General features: G+C 45.6%; 1 protein-coding gene across 1 annotated transcript in view; it reads right to left on the bottom strand.

Annotated features, from left to right (window-relative positions):
• The window catches only part of sdk2b (sidekick cell adhesion molecule 2b), a 656,366-nt gene that overhangs the window by 291,165 nt on the left and 351,395 nt on the right, over positions 1-13,806 (bottom strand). The window lies entirely within an intron of this gene.

Genomic DNA, 13,806 nt, shown 5'->3' with positions numbered 1-13,806 from the left:
TGAGCATTCCCTCCTGATGGTCTGATTAAACCGTGGCCCGCTGCCCAGTTTTAGACTTCAGTGTCCTCTATCTGACTCATTCCATGAGCCAGCTGGCAATCCCAACCGATAACATGTGAACAATCTCATAATGAATAAATTGATATTCTTCAAGGCTTCTTGTACAGCCATCCTTTAAAAATGAGACCTCACTGTAACAGATCTGTGATTTACTGCATTGTTTAAATAGCTGGGAATGGCCCAGGGAGAGAGCCAGGCGCCGTGGTGATAGATTGTTTCCAGATTCAGTTCACAACACTGTTCTGCAGTGCTGCTGGAACTCAATTAATCTCAAATGTGATCAAATATTGTGTTCACTTTCAGTGTACAAGGTAAGTTGTTACGAGGAAGAACTGGCTTACTGCCTTCAGTCAGCAGTTGCTCTGTTAGAAGCACACGTTCCGGCAGGTTCTGGGTTGAAGTGCTGACTCCGAAACCCGCAATACCTTAAGAGTGCAGCACGATCGGATGTGCCAGCCTTCAGATGAACTTTTCCGATATCTCCTCTCTCGGTTGGATGTGAAAGCCATGCTCCCATCTCACTGCCCGCACCAGGAAGAAGGTACAGGAGCCTGAAAACCATGACCTCCAGGTTCAAGAACAGATTCTTTCCAGCAACCATCATGCTCTTGAACACGGCACAAAACTAGACCTCAGCAACTATGACCTTCTAAGGACTGGGTCTTTGATTGCACTATGGACTATGGTTCTGCATTATTAAGGCTACCTAGTAATACTGATAATTAATTTAGTGATTATTGTATATTTATCTGTGTGTTACTGTGTTAAGTTGAGCAAGTAAGAATTTTATTGTTCTGTTGCCAGTACAGATGACATTTAAATCGCCTTGAATCTTGAATGACACCGTGTGTAGGAAGGAACTGCAGTTGCTGGTTTTTACCGAAGATGTACTCAAAATGCTGGAGTAACTCAGCAGCCATTTATCCAGAGATACCGCCTGGCCCGCTGAATTACTCCAGCATTTTGTGTCTATCTTGAATGACACTGGTTGAGACCAAGAAGAATAACCCTGGTGCCCTGGTCCATTCCTTGCTCAACATTAACAACAATCAGTTTCTTTGGTGATGATGACACTACTGTTGGTGGGGGTTTACTCCCCACAAACTGGCCATCATATACTGTAGAAGTGACTGTACCTCAAACGTTACTCACTGGCTATCAAGTTACTTAGGATCTTCTGAATCAATGCAAAGGCAATACGTAAATACAGTCTATTATTTATTACATTGCATCCATTATTCTCTAGAAAGAAAACTTCACCTTATTTAAAATACAAGATGAACAGAAACTGTGGAGAAATTAAAGATCGTGCAACTTTGTCAGAGAAGCAAACTGCAGTCAGTGAGATGTCGGGTTTTACAAGAATTAGATGATTTGTTCAATCACCTTTACAGATCTTGTATTTTTTTTTAATTGAGTTCTCCATATTATACTAAATTACATTGGATGTTTTACCAATGTTTGGACAAAGCTGGAAGATTCCTCATTGTATAGGCGTGAGCGTCACCGTGGAGCAGCAATAGAGTTACTGCCTGAGAGCACCAGAGACCAGGGTTCAATCCTGACTTTGGGTGCTGTCTGTATAATGTTTGTACATCTGAAGAAGGGTTCCGACCTGAAACGTCACGTATCCATGTTTTCCAGAGATGCTGCCTGACCCGTTGAGTTATTACAGCACTTTGACAGTGTCTTTTTTTAATCACCTTATTGAATGTGGATCAGGTGTGAGAGATGACCTCCTCCTGCCAATGTTTCTGATGTTCACTGTTACCGCTCAATGACATATACTGAAATCTCTTCACACACTTCCAAAATCCAGACCATCACATTACGGTTTCCCTCACATCCCAGAAACCTAGCACCCTGTAGAATGATTGCAGACATCACAGGGCACAATGGGCAGTATCTTAGTGTTTAAACTGACAGCATTTCAATAAGAGGCGTGCTTTTATCACAGCTGGACATTATCAATAATAACTCATTAGTTCAGTTTGTAGCACTGAACACTATTAGAATTAATTGGATCACATAGAGGACAGAAGTGGAGTTGTTCAGAATGGATTAAATGCCAACCTGCTGTGTATTTACTGCAGGCAGGGACAAAAACGATGGTTTCTAAGGGTTGCAGTCAGAAGAAAGGCCCCTAGCCAAAGCTTTGTCAGTCCCACCACAGATGATGCCTGACCTGCAGTTTGTGTTTTGCTCAATATTCCAGCATCTGTAATTTCTTGTGATATATTTGTTTGGTGTTTCTATGCAAAGAAATTATTAATAAAAATAATCTGGTTAAATGCCATTTTCCAATTTTATTCTGCATGAAGGGGTGCCCTGAGGGAAGCAGTTCTCTCTGTGTGAAGCCACATTTTCAAAGCACAAGCAACAATTGTCAAAATGAAGGAGAGTGAGTACCTGAAGATCAGCTACGTCAGGTGCTTAGGAATAGATTCATAGAGTCATACAGCACGGAAACAGACCTTTCAGCCCAAGCACTTCAACTCCCCCTCCCATTCCCAATATGACCTTTCTGTCCTGGGCCTACTCCATTGTCAGAGTGAGGCCCAGCGCAAATTGGAGGAACAGCACCTCATATTTCACTCGGGTAGTTTACACCTTAGCAGTATGAACATTGACATCTCTAACTTCAGATAGCCCTTGCTTTCCCTCTCTATTCCCTCCCCCTTCCCAGTTCTCCCACTGGTCTTACATTCTCCGCCTACATTCTATCTTTGTCCCGCCCCCTCCCCTGACATCAGTCTGAAGAAGGGTCTCGACCCGAAACATCACCCATTCCTTCTCTCCAGAGATGCTGCCTGACCGGCTGAGTTACTCCAGCACTTTGTGTCTAACTTCGATTTAAACCAGCATCTGAAGTTCTTTCCTACACTTTCAGCCCCACTCATCCATGTTGACCCAAATGTCCCATCTACACCAGTCTCACTTGCCTGTGTTTGGCCCTTTTCTCTCTAAACCTTTCCTATCCATGTACCTGTCCAAATGTCTTTTAAATGCTGTTATTGTTCCTGCCTTAATATACTTCCTCTTTCTGGTCTCCCCCCAACCTCCAGTGCTCCAGGGAAAACAAACTAAGTTTGTCCAACCTTTCATTATAGCTGTGTAGGATGGACCTGCAGATGCTGGTTTACATTGAAGATAGATGCAAAATGCTGGAGTAACACAGCAGACCAGGCAGCATCTCTGGAGAGAAGGAATGGGTGATGTTTCGGGTCAAGACCCTTCTTCAGACTGAGATTCAGGGGAAAGAGAAACTAGAACTATGGAAGGGTACAAAGAGAATGTCAGAGAATGTCCTTTTGTAATTGTAATTGTAATTGTAATTGTAATTAATTTATTAGCCAAGTATGTGAAAACATGCAAATAATTTGATTTGTCATACAGTCATACCAAACAAGCAACGACAAACAACTAAGGTAGACAAAAGTGCTGGAGAAACTCAGCATTCATGGAGCGAAGGAAAGAGGCATAAACATTGAATTCTCCAATTTCCGGTAGCCCTTGCTGTCTCCCCTTCTCAGCTCCCCCTCAGCCCTTGGGCTCCTCCTCTTCCTTTTTCCTTGCTTCTCCCAGATACATGGATAGGAAAGATTTAGAAGGATATAGGCCAAACACCAGCAGGTGAGACTAGTGTAGTAGGGGCACATTGGTCCACATGGACAAGCTGGGCTGAAGGGCTGTATAGCTCTACAACTAAATCAATGAGGACCTGATGGTGAGATGTGAACAGATTTGGAGCATAGTGACCAGCAGCTGCAAAGCAGCAAGCCCCAGCGAACACCACATTGTCAGTAGGACAATAGCTCCAGTAACTCAGTGGGTCAGGTGGCATCATTGGAGAACATGGATAGGTGAGGTTTCAGATCAAGACCCTTCATCTGACTGATCGTAGGGCAAAGAAAGCTGGAAAAGAGCTGGCAGCTGGACAAAACCTGGCAAGTGATAGGTGGATACAAGTAAGGGCAGATGAAAAGGATACAAAAGCACAACAGATAAAGAGAGATGAGGAGTGAAATGCATTGTCAGTCGCAGTCCCCACAGGTATATGTATCTGCAAATTCACTTTGTCATGAGTAAAGATGAATGCATTCCTTTCATTAGATAGTATATCATAGCAGCAACTATTTGCCAGTTACACAACAGCTCAGTAGCTCAGTCTGTGATGTCAGTAACTCGAATGCACTAGCTGACAAATTGCATGGTTTGCATTTGTGATATATTCTAATTTCATAATCTCTCACAGAGGTTAATCCTTAAAATAAAACTGCACAGAATAACCAGAAACCCACCTTAGCTCATGTTATTCTTAAAAGCGAAATCTTGAAAACTTGTACGTTGAGAATTCTTATTGACTCAGAATCCCATATTCCTTTCTGCATTAAGTGGAGGGAGCCTCACCTGAATCTTGATGATTTCTATGTTAGTAACGCATGCACAGCATTATTCACTTTGTTCGCAACTGTGATTCCCCAAGGGCGGTGCTTTGGTTGTATTGTGGACTTCAGTTGTGCACGATTATCATCTGGTTCTGGTTACTTAGTATTAATGATTATTCATTTATGATATTATTGATTTAGTTTGAATTTTTTGTTTTAGAGATGCAGCATGGAAACAGGCCCTTTGGCTCACCGAGTCTGCGCAAACCAGCAATCATCCTGTACACCAGCACTATCCTACACACTAACCACAATTTTATTTACCAAAGCCAATTAACCTACAAACCCGCACGTCTTTTGAGTGTGGGAGGAAACTGGAGCCGTCGGAGAAAACCCACGCGGTCACGAGGAGAACGTACAAACTCCATACAGACAGCACCAGGATCAAACCTGGGTCTCTGCTTGAAATTGTGAAATATGGTGCATACTGTTGCGAGTTTTTTAACTTACACTTGAATGCAATATATATGCTTTAAATTGGATTGGAGCGGTTTTGAAAGGGGGGAGGCTGTGTGATCACTGATCACTGGCCTTGGGGGTACCCGGTGAGGGAGTGGAGCAACTGAGTGGGGAGAGGGTGTGGAAGAAGGGGGTCCCCCCTCCCAGGGTAGGAACGTTTTGAAATTTGATGTATTAAAATCATGTTTTAGTGCACTGTAGAAGTATGATTTCAATGTTTTTTGTATGAAGTATTTTTAAGAGGTAACTTTTTAAGGGGTAACTTTATCCACACAAAGGGTGATGGGTGTATGGCACAAGCTGCCAGAGGAGGTAGTTGAGGCAGGGACCATCCCAACATTTAAGAACAAGTTAGACTGATACATGGATAGGACAGGTTTGGAGGTATGGACCAAAAGCAGGTGGCGTAGCTGGGACATGTTGGCGGGTGTGGGCAAGTTACGCTGAAGGGCCTGTTTTCACACTGTATCACTCTATAACTACATTATACCTCCACCATGCATGAATACTTCAAAATCAAGTGATCGAGTTGTATTGCCATATACTCAAGCATAGAAACATAGAAAATAGGTGCAGGAATAGGCCATCGGCCCTTTGAGCAAGCACTGCCATTCAATATGATCATGGCTATTCATCTAAAATCAGTACCTCTTTCCTGTTTTTTCCCCATATCCCTTGATGTCGTTAGCTCCAAAAATTAAATGCAACTCTCTCTTGAAAACATCCAGTGAATTGGCCTGCACTGCCTTCTGTGGCAGAGAATTCCACAGATTCACAACTCTCTGTGTGAAGAAAGTTTGTTCTCATCTCAGTCCTAATTGCCCCCCCCCCCCCCCTTGTTCTTAAACTGTGACCCATGGTTCTGAACGCCCCCAACATCGAGAACATTTTTCCTGCAGTTACAGTAAGTGAAAATCTAGCAGGCAAGCAGGATGCTTTCTCCAACCACCTCCATTTGAAGTCCACTATCTTCTACCATTTCTACCCAATGCTTGGTACTTACTTCCAGCAGCCACTGGTTGTCCTCCAGGATGTACCGAGCCGCAGCCTGATCCATGCCAGTCACCTGGGCGAATTCAGCACAGAGACTCTCACGGCAGGCAGCGGCGCAACGTTTCAACGCCTCCGACGGCCCGGGACTCTTGCACTGAGGCTGCTCCATTGCCGGAGCTGCAGTGAGCGACTCGCCAGCCCGGCAAACACTCGTCAGCCCTACTCCCCGTCCGCATCTGTCCCCGCCGCTGCTTCTGCTTCCTACACCCGCGGCCCATGCAGTTGGTAAAGAGTTTTGAAATTTTCGTTGAGCACAGAATTTCTCACAACAGAGCGAGAGAAATTTGTGATCAGCCTGAGAATTTGGTGAAATGCGTGATTCTCACGCTCAATGCATGGGAGGTGGCAGCCCTGCCTCTCTATCCCCATCTACCCCTCTCTCTCTCCCCCTCTCTCACTCCTTCTCTCTCACCCTCTCTCTCCTCTCTCTGTCCCCCTCTCTTTCTCTCTCTCTCCCTCTCTCTTTCTCTCCCCTCTCTCTCTCCCTCCCACCTCACTCTCATCCCTCTCTCTCTCCTCTCCCCCTCTCTCCCGCCTCTCTTTCCCCTAACTATCTCTCCCCTCTCTTTCCCCTAACTCTCTCTCCCCCTCTTTCTCTCTCTCTCTTCCCCCTTCTCTCTCTCTCTCTCTCCTCTCTCTCCTCCTTGCTTCCCCCCTCCCTCTCTCTCTTTCTCCCTCTCTCTCCCCCATTTCTCCCTCCCACCCCTCTCTCTCCCTCCCCCTCTGTCTCTCCTCCCTCTCTCTTCCCCCTCTCTCTCCTCTACTCTCTCTCTCTCCCTCTCTCCCCCCCATTTCTCCTCCACCCCACTCTCCACCTTGCTCTCTCCCCTCTCTCTTTCTCCTGTCTCCATCTCCTCTTTTTCTTTGCCCCCTCATCTCTCTCTCTTTCCCCCGTTTCGCTCTTTCCCCCCCTCTCTCCCTCTTACCACCCCCTCTCTCTCCCATTCTTCTCCTCCTACCCTCTCCTCCCTCTCCCCCCCCCTCTCTCTCTCTTCCCTCTTTCTTCCCTCTCACCCCTTTCTCTCTTCCCCCCCTCTCTCCCACCTCACTCTCCCCCCCCTCTCTCTCTCCCTTCCTCTGTCTCCCCTCTCTCTCTCCCCTCTCCCTCTCCCCCCCCCTCTCTCTCTCTCTCTCTTTCTCTTTCTTCCTCTCTCCACCCCCTCTCTCTCTCTGAACTGAGAGAGGGAGAAAGAGTGAGAGACCCCCCCTCTCTCCTCTCCCCCCTGTCTCCCTGTCTCCTTCCCCCTCTCTCTCTCTCCACCTCCCTTTGCGAGTCGGTCCCTTCGGCACATAGACTCTCGCGGCAGCGGCAGTGGCGCAACGCCTCTGACGCCCCCGACGGCCCGGACACTCGCACTGTCCGGAGTGCTCCATGGCCGGAGCAGTAGTGAGCGACTCGTCAGCCCCGCAAACTCTTGCAGCCCCGGCAAACACTCGCCAGTCCCGACTCCCGGCATCTGTTGCCGCCGCTGGTTCTGCTCCCATCCCTCCCTCAGCGCCGGCTCTCCAACACCCGCGGACCATGCAGTTTATCCGAGTTTTGAAATTTTAGTTGATCACAGAATTTCTCACCACAGAGCGTGAGAAAATTCTGATCAGCGTGAGGGCGTGAGAGTTTGCTTGAGGGCGTGATCCTCACGCTCAAAGCGTGAGAGTTGGCAGCCCTGTAATACCACGATGATTCAATTATGGAAAAGCAGCAGGCATTAGTTCCATCGCAATACATTTATAACCATTAAATTATTAATTATTCATTTTCCAAAGATTTCATGGGCTCCGCAATATAGAATTTAATTGCTTGAGCAGAAGGCCCCAGCAACATAAATAGTCATGGTTTCTCTGTGTGAGTGTGCTGCTGCTGTTGATGAGTCCAGGAGTTGTCAGGCTCCCTGGTGGAATTACTTTTCCCCCACTCCCAAACAGACCACTGCCCCCACCTCACCTATCATCGCCATGGCAAGTTCTGGGGACAGACAGCTGGCACCAGAATAAGAGCAAACGCACATCTTTCTACTACAAAGAACAGTGAATCTAAATGGCCAACACCTCAGTTCATTGCCTGGCGAATATTCAATTTCAATATTTATGAAAGACAATGGATTCAATGACTACATGAGTGGTACAAAGGCAACTAAGTTGGACATCAGTATTTGAATTCACTCACAACACATTTGCACATCATTTTTGACAAACTGCTTTGAGTCATAGAGTCATACAGCGCAGAAACAGGCCCTTCAGCCCAACTCAACTATACCTCGTCTGTTAATCCCTTTCATTCTCATTTGTCCCATATCGTCTTCACGTACCTGTCCAAATGTCTTGTAAATGTTGTTATAATACCTGCCTCAACTACCTCCTTTCCTGAGGTGGAAAAATCATCCTTGACTTACTGAATGGTGGACCAGCCACAAAGAGCTGTCCTTCCTCATTTTACAGACGTTAGCCTTACATCGGTAGTGGGGAAGATGCATGTGTCGATTGTTAAAGATGATATAGCAGCGTATTTGGAAAGCAGTGACAGGATCGGTCAAAGTCAGCATGGATTTATGAAGGGAAAATCATGCTTGACTAATCTGGAATTTTTTGAGGATGTAACAAGGGAGAGCCAGTGGATGAGGTGAACCTGGACTTTCAAAAAGCCTTTGACAAGGTCCAATATAAGAGATTAGTGTGCAAAATTAGAGCACGTGGTATTGGGGTAGTGTATTAACATGGATAGAGAACTGGTTTGCAGACAGGATGCAAAGAGTAGGAATTAACGGGTCCTTTTCAGAATGGCAGACAGTGACTAGTGGGGTGCCACAAGGCTCGATGCTGGGACCCAGTTATTTACAATATATATTAACTATTTAGACAAGGGAATTAAATGTGGCATCTCCAAGTTTGCTGAAGAAACAAAGCTGGGTGGCAATGTGAGCTGCGATGAGGATGCTATGAAGCTGCAGGGTGACTTGAATAGATTGGGCGAGTGGGCAGATGCATGGCAGATGCAGTATAATGTGGATAAATGTGAGGTTATCCACTTTGTTGGGGGAGTCCAGAACCAGGGGTCACAGTTTAAGAATAAAGGGTAGGCCATTGAGGACTGAGATAAGGAAAAACTTCCTCACCCAGAGAATTGTGTATCTATGGAATTCTCTACCACAGAAGGCTGTGGATTCAATGATTACATGCAGGCCCATATGAAGCTTTTCAAAAAGGGGTGGCAAGGCAGGATTACAAAAATTATACGTGAAATAAGTGCACGCAGCGCATATCACAAGCGTGAAGCTCAAAGACCCTTGCGGCCCTTAAGTGGGCCCTGGAAGCTCTAGGGTTTTAGATGCTCTCTGGTGCATTCTGAGTCTTATTTTGGAGCATTTTTGCACCAAATATATGACCAATATTTCAGAAATAACTTTGGTTGAGTCAAGAGTAATGAGTGGTTGGAATGGGATAATTGGGGTCATTGTTGTATTGAAGCTGTCCTTGTTTTAATAATCAAGTTGTACTGTAAAATGTTATAAAGGAGCATGCAAACACTGCAAATAAAATACAGTAAGTTTTTGCAGTAAATAAAACCGTTTTTTAGAAAATGTTTTGTGTGTTGATTTGATTGCCTGTTACTGTTCGACTTTGTCAGTGTGTGTACATTAAAACTATGATGCAAAATGAAAGTCGCAAACTATGGAATTCATATTTTTCAGTGTTGTTACTAAGGAAAATGAAGCAGTTCCAATTGTTTCATATTATTCATATGGAGGAGAAAATATAATTGCTCTAAAACCTACCTTAATTTTGCAATCTCATTAAAGATAATCCCACTTTCCCTCTCCCCCCCATCTCCTGCCCCCTCCCTCTACCTCTCTCCTCTCCCTCCCTCCTCATCTCTCTCTCCCCCCTCCTTCCCCCTCCCCCCACTCTCCTCCTCTGTCTCAACCCCCCTTTTCTGCAGACACCGCAGACATTGTGTGGAGTGCAAATGGAGATCTGAGCCCGCCCGGGCCCACTGCGCACGCGCGGAGAGACAGCATCATTTTGCGTCGCTACTGCGGCACCGGCTTCCCCCAACTGCGCAGGCGCGGATGGTCGGAATTTTTTCCTCAAAACTTCCATCGGCCGGTACCAGAATTTCGGATAATTTCCGTCAAAGTGGAAACGCTGATAACTCCAATTTTCTTAAAATCGGGATTTTTTTTACTCTGGGGAAAAAAACACCTTGGCTGGAGGTCCCCTAGATTTTGAGGTCCTAGGCTTCGGCCAATGAAGCCTAAAGGTAAATCTGGCCCTGCCGAGGCCCCCCTAGATCTCGAGGCCCTAAGCTTATACGTAAATCCGTCCCTGGGTTTGCGATAGTACCTACCTCAACTACCTCCTTGCCTACTCGTTCCATACACCACATCCTTTCTGTGAAAACGTTACCTCTCAGGTTCCCATTACATATTTGCCCCCCTCAATTTAAACCTATGTCATCTGGTTCTCGATTTCCCAACTCTGTGCATGTACCCGATCTATTCCTCTCATGATTTTGTACATCACTCTAAGATCATCCCTCATCCTCCAGCGCTCCAAGGAATAGAGTCTGTGCCTACTCAACCTCTCTGGCCCGAGCCCAGGCCCTCGAGTCCTGGCAACATCCTTGTAAATCTTCACTGCACCCTTTCCAGCTTAACAACATATTTTCTATAACACGGTGCCCAGAACTATAGAGAACATCCATGAGCTGGTAGGGATATAAAACTAAATTTGACTTAACCATATAACAATTACAGCACGAAAACAGGCCATCTCGGCCCTACAAGTCCGTGCCGAACAACTTTTTTCCCTCAGTCCCACCTGCCTGCACTCATACCATAACCCTCCATTTCCTTCTCATCCATATGCCTATCCATTTTATTTTTAAATGATACCAACAAACCTGCCTCCACCACTTCCACTAGAAGCTCATTCCACACCGCTACCACTCTCTGAGTAAAGAAGTTCCCCCTCATGTTACCCCTAAACTTCTGTCCCTTAATTCTGAAGTCATGTCCTCTTGTTTGAATCTTCCCTATTCTCAAAGGGAAAAGCTGATCCACATCAACTCTGTCTATCCCTCTCATCATTTTAAAGACCTCTATCAAGTCCCCCCTTAACCTTCTGCGCTCCAGAGAATAAAGACCTAACTTATTCAACCTTTCTCTGTAACTTAGTTGTTGAAACCCAGGCAACATTCTAGTAAATCTCCTCTGTTCTCTCTATTTTGTTGACATCCTTCCTATAATTGGGCGACCAAAATTGTACACCATACTCCAGATTTGGTCTCACCAATGCCTTGTACAATTTTAACATTACATCCCAGCTTCTATACTCAAGGACGTAAGGAGCTGATGTTCCCACTGTCCCAGACTACATGAGACACAGGGCAATAATCATTTGTGAAATTCTTGTCAGGATTGCGTAGAAAAAAATCTGAGCCTTTGCAAACTAAATAAAGCCCTTTGTGTAAATATGGAATTCAAAATCAGATTCCAACGTGCTTGAAGTTAAATAAAATTAAGTCACAATTTCACTTCTTCATTGCATCCATATAATGTCTGGGATTGTTCAAAGCCCTCACCAATCCATTAATTATTTATTGGAATTATGGTAACCACAAATAACACTAACACCTAGACAATGCAACACACTTTCAAATGGGCAATCTATGAGTCATAGCAACCATATTGTAAATATCTCAATACAACATGGAAGATTAATTCATTCTACAAAGGGAGTATCAAATAAGGACATTCGATCCGATCAAGCTCTTGGTTACAATCCACATTTCCTGATACCACCTTTAACGCAAGAGATGGTGTATAAAAGTAGGGAAGGCTGTACTTCATTGGCGAGCATACCCCTGGAGATCTACGCATTGTTTTTGTCTCCTTATAAGAAGCATATCATTCAGAATCATCTCCCCATTCTGCTTTGGACAGCATCATTGAATTATTCTACACAACTGTTTAGCATCCAAAATATGCCACATCCAATAGAGCAGCACTTCCCACTATTCCTGTAAACTGTCAGCCTACATTTTGTGTTTAGGTCCCAGAAAGACATTATTCCCACAACCTTATGGAATGTATGGAAGATAAAGCAAAACAAGGGGATGAATTTACACTTTAAGTTCTAAAGATTTAAAAATAAAACTAGAGTTAATATATTTCTGACCTCCTTGATTCCTTGTTGCTTATTGGAATCAGGTTTTTCTCAGTGCTCTCCTTGAGGCCTGGTGATACACACAAGCCCTGCCCCCATGCGTGCTACCTTAGATGGAAGTGATGGTGAGATATCGAGCCATTAAAGGGGCACGTACTTGTCGAAATCACAGGACCATGAGGGACAAAGACTGAATTTCCTATAGGTGATTAAGGTCATACTTGTCTCGTCTCATCACAGGAAGCATCCTATAGGAAGAGCCCAGACAGGGGATTTTAATGGCGGAAAAAATACGGCGGGGGCGAAGATGAAGGTGGCGTGGGCTCAGCGGGGGTGGCGTGGACCCAGCGGGGGTGGCGTGGGCCCAGCGGGGGTGGCTTGGACCCAGCGGGGGTGGCGTGGGCCCAGCGGGGGTGGCGTGGGCCCAGCAGGGGTGGAAGATGGCTTGGGCCCCGGTGGCGGGGGGAGGCGAGGGGAGCGGATCCAGCCGTAGCGGCGTCTGGTGTTGGGGTTACTGCCGCTGGGTTAAGATTCAGCCAATCCCGCCCGGCGACGTGAGAACGGTCTCCTGGTCGCCAGGCTGACCGTTGGCGAGGCTCCGACTCCGACTCCGACGCCTGCAACTCAATATTCCACTACTTACCAGGAGTAGACATGAGGCATCAAGCTCAATGTTGGGAGTCAAATAGCACTCTGATCCCACCCGGGCCCACTGCGCACGCGCAAAGAGATGGTGTTATTTTGCGTCGCTTCTCCAACTGCGCAGGCGCGGATGGTCGCATTTTTTTCTCCCAAATCATCCAGCGGCCGAAACGAGAATTTCGGGTGATTTCAGACAAAATTGAAACGCTGATTGCTCTCCGATTTTTAAAAAATGTTTTCTTATGGATTTTCTCTTACTATGGGGAAAAAAAGGTGGGTGCGGTCGCACCCAACGCATCCCCCCTTCGGACGGCCATGTACATGAGTAGTACAAAAGCAACTAAGTTGGACATCAGTATTTGAATTCACTCCCTACACAATTGCAACTCCCTTTAGACACACTGCTTCGAGTCATAGAGTTATACAGTGCAGAAACAGGCCCTTCAGCCCAACTCATCTATACCCCTGTCTGTTAATCCCTTACATTCTCATTTGGCCCATATCAATCTGAACTGTTCCTATTCACGTACCTGTCCAAATGTCTTATAAATGTTGTTATAATACCTGCCTCAACTACCTCCTCTGGCAGCTCATTCCACATACATGCCATCCTATGTGTGAAAAAGTTGCCCCTCAATGAGGGATTTGAGGGAGATGGGAGTAATGTAAGTACGGAGGACTGAGATGGAAAAATCATAAGGGGTAGGCCATTTAGGATTGAGATAAGGAAAAACATTTCACCCAGAGAGTTGTGAATCTGTGGAATTCTCTGCCACAGAAGGCAGTGAAGGCCAGTTCACTGGATGTTTTCAAGAGAGAGTTAGATTTTAGCTCTTGGGGCTAAAGGAATCAAGGGATATGGGGGAAAAAGCAGGAATGGGGTATTGATTTTTAGACGATCAACCATGATCAACCATGGTGGTGACTCAAAGGGCCGAATGGTCTACCTCTGCACCTATTTTCCTATGAATGTGTTTTTGCA

Source organism: Leucoraja erinacea, chromosome 23 (assembly GCF_028641065.1).
Source record: "Leucoraja erinacea ecotype New England chromosome 23, Leri_hhj_1, whole genome shotgun sequence".
NCBI classification, from domain to species: Eukaryota; Metazoa; Chordata; class Chondrichthyes; order Rajiformes; family Rajidae; genus Leucoraja; species Leucoraja erinaceus.
Note: the sequence above shows the minus strand (reverse complement) of the source record. Positions and strands in the feature narration are given on the sequence as shown.